Source organism: Numenius arquata, chromosome 4 (assembly GCF_964106895.1).
Source record: "Numenius arquata chromosome 4, bNumArq3.hap1.1, whole genome shotgun sequence".
Classification (NCBI taxonomy): Eukaryota; Metazoa; Chordata; class Aves; order Charadriiformes; family Scolopacidae; genus Numenius; species Numenius arquata.
In genome coordinates this window covers 8,536,787-8,544,507 of record NC_133579.1, presented here as the reverse complement: position 1 = coordinate 8,544,507, position 7,721 = coordinate 8,536,787, and the positions used below count along the sequence as shown (strand labels likewise).

General features: G+C 61.2%; 1 protein-coding gene across 1 annotated transcript in view; it reads left to right on the top strand.

Moving 5' to 3' along the window:
* The first annotated feature begins 5,896 nt into the window (after positions 1 to 5,896).
* The window catches only part of CHD7 (chromodomain helicase DNA binding protein 7), a 137,199-nt gene continuing 135,374 nt past the window's right edge, over positions 5,897 to 7,721 (top strand). Inside the window, exon 1 of the mRNA XM_074146348.1 lies at positions 5,897 to 6,145. The gene's annotated coding sequence lies outside the window, so the exon portion shown is untranslated. The remainder of the gene's footprint in view (positions 6,146 to 7,721) is intronic.

Sequence of the window (7,721 nt, the reverse complement as noted above, 5' to 3'; positions counted from 1 at the left end):
ACCACTGTTCCCAATTAAAGAGGTGGCCTGTCAAACCGGGTGTCTTCTCTCCGGTGGTAACGGGAACCGGAGGGCTGAGGTGAGCAGCCGGGCACCGGCCTGTTAAATCAGAATTGAGACGGAAAGCTGAGCAATCCTGCCCCTTTGGTAAACGAAGCGCTGAGTCTATTTGGGAAGGAGAGCGAGTTGTTTATCACCTCTGTGCCGCTGGCACCTCGGTGGGTGCCACCTTCCAGCTGTCCAGATCGTCACGGGCAAGTGGCAGTACCCGGGCAGCGTTTCTGAGAGGCTTGAGGGAGCAGGTTGGGGGCAGGTTGGCCCCACGACTGGGTGTGTACCCACCCGACCCACAGTGAGGAGTCCCGGTGTGCTGTCTCCGATGGCATCTCCACCTCTCCCCCACTTAAGAGTCTGAAGTTAGCCTTGAGAGCACTGCGTTTTTGTTATCCTTGTTCTGAGAGATATTGCTGTATCAAAAAATCTCTACAGAAAAGAATGAATTTTGAGAATGGTATTAATTCTCGGTGCTCTCGTTGGGTTCCCGAGGGTGATGCAACGGGACGTCCCTCCGAGAGCTTTGCCCCTCTAAGGCCTGGCAGGTGAGCGGCGCGTGGGGACGAGCTGCCGGAGCTCGCTGCCCCTCTGCTTTTCTGGTTCAGCTCCTCAGTTACGGAGTTCCCTGCCACAGAAGTAGCTGTTTGGGCCAGTTCCAGCTTTTCTCACTCCGGCTGGCTTGAGTTTCAGGGGAAAAAAAAAAAAAAAAAAAAAGCCACCAACCCACACAACTGTCTACCCTGGCTTGCCCTCTCTTCCCTTAGCTTGCTGGTGCCACAGGGTGGCTCCTTGTAGCACTTGTATTTCTGACGCTTTTAGCTTTTCAGCTGAAATCGTTCAGGTTGTTCTTTCTGATACTGCAGCCTGCTGCTTCCTGGTACTAACCCAAATCCACGTGCTCTCAGTATTTCAGCGTGCTGTACGTTGGTGACCAATTTCTTCTAAAAAAGGAACATTGTTTTCCTTCAGCATGGGGCATGTCATTACGGTCCGTGCCCTTTTGGCCACTTCGCCCTCTCGGTCTCGTGTGCTTCCATCGCTGCCTAATTTTTGAGAAACTTTGAGTAAAACTTTCACTTGTGAAAGAAAAAGAAACCGTTTGTCTTTTTTCGCTTCATTTGGCTGAAACAACCTTCAGAGATGAATGAAACGTGAGTGTGTGTCAGGGTCGTGCCATTTCGAAGCCGCTTCCCACCGATCAATTGTGGGATACAACCCGGTGTTTGAGGCCGAGGACTGGCATCCCAACCACCAAGCCTGAAGTGCCGGCCGGGCAGCTATTCCGAGCGCAAGCTTGGGCTCCTGCTGCAGTTTGACGTCCCTCCTTGCACAAACAGAAGAAGAAAGGCCGTGAGATGAGAAGTTGTTGAGCTGTGGGTACATCTGCACAGAATTTCCTTGGGAGCTGCCGGTTCCTTCACGAAAGCAAGAAAAAAAAAAGCCTTTTGGAAGGAGCCAGCTGGAGGGTATGGCATGAAAACACAAGTACTTCCCGTCAGAACCGAAGCACAGTGTGGACCATGGCGGCGCTGAGCAGGTGAGGAGGCAGATGCACTTAAGAGAGCTTTTCTGGAGCGGGGTGGGTTGCTCTGGGCTCTCCCTGCGCAGCCCTCGGCATCAGCAGCTCTCAAAGAAGCCAAATGCCTGGGCCGGGCGCTCAGACACGAGGCACGGGCCGCTGGGGCCTGGTGGGACATGTGGGAACTATAGGTGTGGGGACTTGGCATCGGGAGGTGTCATCTGCCACCTTGGGAAGCGAGAGCGTCTAGACCTTAAGATCACATTTGGCTTTAAAACACCTTTTAAAACAGATGCTGGCTCTTCAAAGTCTGCTGAATAAATAACCTCCCTCCCTATTTTCATGTGCTGCTGCATCATTTGCATTTTGCAACACTGATATTTTAAAACGGATGTAAACGCCGCTGGGTAATCTCTGTGCCGCACTTCTTACGGAGTACCTTAACTTGTCTCTGCCTAATTATGCCTGTCATACCCAGAGCGACTTGCTCAGCTTTGTCCAAGCTATCCCCACCTCGGAAGTTTACGGCGCTGGGCGAAGCGGAGCAATTCCGCGGGGTTCTGTTGGTGCACATACCCTTGGCTCTGCAGCTGCTGGTGAAATTCTCAGCCATTAATGCAAATTCTTCCTAATCTGCCAGCCAAATGGCTGCCCGCATCAGATGGATTACTTCGTCCCAACAGCATACAAAGGGTTGGGTGGCTACAGGTGAATTTTCATCCCTCTCATCTCTGGGGTGTTTTAATAAGCTGTTACCCATCGGGGTAATCGTGAAGACTGTCATGTCGTTGTCGCTCTTCCCTCACTCTCCTGCCGAGCTGCCAAGAGCTTCTCGGTAACTCGGGGAGTTATGACTTTCTCTGAAGCACGAGTTAAGGTTTCAAAACTTTTTCTTCCGTAGCAGCTACTTAGTGATGTGTTTCATCCCTGCCCGGTGCCACCGTCCATACCCACGTGTGTGAACACATGCCACGCCAGGACAGCGTAACCCACCTCGGAGCGGTGGCGCCCCCGTGGCACCTCTCCCGACTCTCCGGTTCCTCTTGTCGCTGAGGAGCTGGAGGGCAGCCCGAATTCTCCCCGTTCTCCCCGGCGAAAGTGCCGTTTGCCGATTCTGTCCCTTGTAACGTTGGAAAACATTGGGAGACTCCCGTCGCATTTGTATCACCCGAGTAGTCAACCAGCTGATTTCACAGGCCACGGCCTGAGGAGGATTTGCCCCATCCCTGGAGGGGTTCAAGGCCAGGCTGGATGGGGCTTTGAGCGACCTGGTCTGGTGGGAGGTGTCCCTGCCCGTGGCAGGGGGGCTGGAACGCGATGATCTTTAAGGTCCCTTCCAACCCAAACCATTCTACGATTCTATGATTTATGGGGCACGGGAAGCTGGTTCTGTGCCTCCAGCGAGAGGCACGCACCGGACACTGGGACTTTGTTTTTTTTTTTTTGTTTTGGCTTGGAAACAAGCATCTAACCGAGCACCTACCCGTGTGGCCCCCTCGTTCCTGGTGCCATGCTAAAATACTCCTTTTTTTTTTTTTTTTAAAGAAACGCCGCATTTCTTTGATTGCCTTGCGCTGTCGCCGCGATATTCTTTAAGGGCTTTTCGTGCTGGGAAAGCTCTGCAATCTGATTTCTGCTCAACGAGAAACTGAAACGAGTTTCTAGGGGGAGCAGCGAGGCTGCTGGCAGTTGGTCTCTCAGAATGAGTTTCTCCTGCCCCTAAATCTTGGAGAACTTAAATCTTTGAAAGCGCGCGGGGAGTTCCAGGCGAGTTTACGCTACTCCGGGGCGCTCGGCGGCCAGATTAGGGGAGCAATTAAGTGATAACGGGGCAGAAAAAGGGGCTCGTGGGTGAGCGTCTCTGGGCTGTTTGCTCTCCGGTCTGTCAACACGCTGCAGGAGAAAACTGAAACCGGTTACATTTAGTAACTGGGGAGGATACCTCTGGGTAGTTCTTGGTAGGTTTTGTGCTTTTTTTTTCTTTCTTTTTTCACCAAGTAGAGAAATGTGTGTTAAAAATAGAACCATCGTAAACCGAGCGAATTTGGTGAAGGTGTACGCGGGGCATGCGCTGCTTCAAAGTTTGGGGTGGGTTTTTTTTTTTAAAAAAAAACTTATTTCCACTTGCTATTTTTATCTTTCTGGAAGACCACGGTGAAGAACAGGGAAGGTATTATACCGCACCGTCATGTGCAATCAGCTTTTCAACACGTTGTTGGTTTTTGGGTTTTTTTTTTTTTTTCAGTTGAAAGGAGGGGTGGGGAGGGGGGGTGGTAGGGGGGGGGCACGACACCGTGTCACCTCCCCGGCTGCTGGCCCCTCTCTGCCTGACTGCGCCGGCCCGGCCGCACGGGAGGTGGTGACGTCTCTCCATCCGCAAACCGTCCCTTTCTCCCGAAAAGGTGCTTTCCCCCGAAAACCCAAGAGAGATCTGGGTAGGCCGGACGCCGAACGACACGATGTGGAAGAGTTTCAGGCTTCCGCCAGAGAGGCCCGAAATATTTTGGGGGCTGTAGCGGCCCTCACCGCCACCTGGATCCGACGGAGCCAACGACCCAAGAAGCCAAGGGAGCTTTTGGCATCCACGTTGGCCAGGTCCGGCTCCCGGCTCCGTGACTCTGTGCTAAGAGAGTGTGGAAGAAAAGCTGTGAGAGATCCAATGAAGACGCCTTCTCTCTTTCCCACGGAGGAGGTAGGAGGGTGGGTGCAGCAAACAGCCCCCAAAAAGGTGCTGGAGGGGTGTGTGTGTGTGTGAGGGGGGTGTGTGTGTGTATGTGGGGGGGGTGTGTGTGTGTATGTGGGGGTGCCCCTGCTCGGCAGCACCCAACTCTTTTATTTTCCCTTCTCCAACCTGCTACAAACAAGGATGGCGAAAACTTATCTCGGCGAATGACTCGCCGAAAATTCCTGTAACGCAGAGTGTGTCTTTACACCGGGTTTACATTTTAATCTCGTTACACTTTTAAGACGCTTATTTAGTTTCCAGAGCGATGCAGGGAAGACCGTTAAGCGTGCTGCGGGTAATCACTTTTTGGTGGGATTTGTCTAATTTACTTACGGAATGAGTTTGTTTCGGTTTGTATCACCGATTTGAACGTATGGCTTACAAACGCGACAGCAGCAGGGCTCGGCAGCCATCCCGATCCCGGTCCCGGTCCCGATCCCGGTCCCGGGGTGGTGGGGGGGGAAGCGGCCCGCCGGGACGGGCAGTTCCTAATGGCCGCTTCTCTTTGAAAACCCGACCCGCTCGGGACAAAGTCCACCCGAGATTACGGACTCGGGCGATCCTGCCCCCGCCCCGCCTCGGCCCCGGCGGCGGGGAGGCGACCGGCGGACGGGGTCGCGGTGCCCGCTGCCCGGCCGGGGGCAGGGGGCCGGGGTCGGGGCAGGCGGCGGGGGGGGGAGGCCGAGCCGCCTCTCGGTTTCACTTCGCCGTCGCGTTCGGGACGTTTGAAGCGCGGCGGCGGCGGCGACGACACAGGGACAACCCCGGGCTTCACCGGGAGTTTCCCGCGACGGGACGCGCCGCGACGGCCGGGCCGGGCGCTGACCCCGCCGTGCGGGGCGATGCGGGACCGACCGCCTCCCTCCCCCCCGGCCCGGTGACCGGCGGGGCGGAGCGGAGCGGGGGAGGCGGACGGGAGGAAGCCGCCGTGCCCCGCCGTGCCCCGCGGCAGCGCTCCCTCGCCCGGCGGCGGCGGGGGGAGCCCCGGCGGGGCGCTGGCGGGCCGGGCGGCGGGGAGGTTAGTGACCCCCGCTCCTCCCCCGCACGGTGCCGGTTGCGGGGTGGGGTTGTTTTTTTTTTTTTTTCTCCTTTTTTTTTTTTCCCCTTTTTTTTTTTTTTGTGTCCGTCCCGTCCCCCCGTCCCCCCCCCCCTCCCCTTTCTCTCCTCGTTGCATAAATTATGCCGGGCGGGGCGGTGACGTTGCAGAGGGAGGCGGGGCGCTCGGCGGCGCTCGCCCCCGGGGAGGGGGCGGTGTCGGGGGCGCGCCTTGTGGCGGCGGAGGGAGGGGGGAGGCGGCGGCGGGGGCGGGCGGCGCAGGGGGCGGCAGCCGCGGCAGCCGCCTGGCTGGTGTCGCGCTCGGCTCGGCTCCGGCGGGCGCGCTCGCTCGCTCGCTCGGGAACTATCGGATTAAACTTGAATCGAGTGAAATTACACAAAGGAGCGAAGCGGAGCCGGGACCCGGCGGAGACCCCCCGAAACTACCCGAGACCCGCGCTGACCCTTCCTCTCCCTCCCCTCCCTCCTTCCCACCCACCCACCCACCCCTCCTTCGCCCGCCCGCCCCGGTCAGGGATCCCCCCTCCTCCCCTCTTAGCCCAGCCCCGGTGCGAACGAGCAACTCCGTGTGTGTGTGTGTGTGTGTGTGTGTGTGTGTGTGAGAGACCCGCTCCCCGCCTTACCCCCCCCCCCCGCCTTACCCCCCCCCCCTCCCTCCCTCCCCCTGCGACCGGCGGCACCAACTCCGGAGCGTGTCCCCTCCTCCTCCCCGGCCCCTCGGCGGAGGGCAGCGAGGGAGCGAGCGGGGGACACCGGTCCCCGACGGTCCCCGACGGCCACGCACCGGCCCGGTGAGTGACCCCGCACCTCGCTTGGGCGCGGAGGGAGGAAGGGAGGGAAGGAGAGCGCCGGCCATGGAACCGGGGACCCGCGGCAGGTCTCCGTCCCCGGCGGAGCGGAGCAGAGCGGGGGGGTGCTGGCTGCCGGTGGCGGCCCGGGGGGGGGGTGTATGTGTGTGTGTGTGTGTATGTGTGTGTGGGGGGGTGGGGGGATGCTGCTCCCCGCCGCGGCTCCGGTTGAGGCGTGGCGGTGTGTGTGTGTGGGGGGGGGGGGGGGGGGGGTGCCTCAGCGGGGCACTTCCCCGGGTGTAAATGGCTTTTTGTTGTGCTGCGGCCGGCCGGCCGCCTGCCTCGCCTCGGGGGAGGGGAGGGCACCGGGGAGCCGGAGCGGCGGCGCCCCTTCCCTTCTTCCCTTCTTCCCTTCTCCGCCCCCCCCGCCCCGGCTCCTCTCCGCAAGTTTAGAGGGTGGCTAAAAATCCGGGAAAAGTTAAGGGAAACTGCGGGGCGGGGGCGGCGGGGCCCAGCGCCGGCCGGGATGGCCGCGGGAGCGCTTCCCCCCGCTGACCACGCTGACGGCCGCCGGCGGCACAACAAGCGCTTAACAAAGTGAGGGCGCTTCCCCCTCCCCCCGCCGCCGCCGCCGCTCACGGCCCGGCCCGGCCCGGCCCGGCACCGCCCGCCGCCTTCCCCCGCTCCGCACCCCGGCACATGTGGGTCGGCGGGGCCGGCGGCCGGGCCGCGGCGGGGGCACCCCCGGCGGAGGCCGGGCGGTGGGTGGCGGCGGGGCGGCAGGAAGGCGGGCGGGGAAGGAGGAGGAGAAGGAGGAGGAGGAGGAGGGAGGCGGGAGCACGAGGTGCCGCTCCGGCCGCCGGTGCGCACGGCGGGGGGATCGTCCTGCCCCGGCGGCGGCGGCACCGGGAGGGGGCCGGGGGCGGCCGGGGTTCTCCGGCGGCCGGAGAAGAAAGGGGAGCGGGGGGAGGGAGGGGAAGGGAAGGGAGGACGCGACCTAAAGGCAACCGGAGCGGTGCCGGTGGACGCCGCATAATAAGGGGGAGGGGGGGGGGGGGGGAGGCTTCACTCCACCGGGCACCGCGCTCCGCCGGTGCGGGGCCGGGCGGCTCCGCCACCGCACACATGGGGTGGGTACCGGGGCGCTCCCCCAGCGCCCCCCCCCAGCTTCGCCCCGCTCCGCTCCGGGCCATTTTGAGGGTGAGCGGAAAAAGGTGGTTGGAGGCCAAGCGGTCAGGGCGGGGGGTGGCCGGGGGTGTGTGTGGGGGGGGGGGTGGGGGGGGGGGTGGTTTGAGGAGAGGGGGGAGGTGTTGGGGGGGGGGGGTCGGTGGGGGGAGCGGGGCCGGCGGCGGGCGCTGCCTGCGGGGAGCGGGCAGCGCGTGTGCGTGTGCGCGCGTGAGTGTGTGTGTGTGTGTGTGTGCGTGTGTGTGTGCGGTGGCGGGGGGAGGGGGGCAGGGTTGTTAGTGAGTCTCAGGGAGAAGGCGCTGCAGGCAATGAGCAGCCATCATTACGTTGCATTCATTTATCCCGGTAGCGTTACATCGGGGGGGGGGGCGGGTGGTGGTGTGCGTGTGGGGGG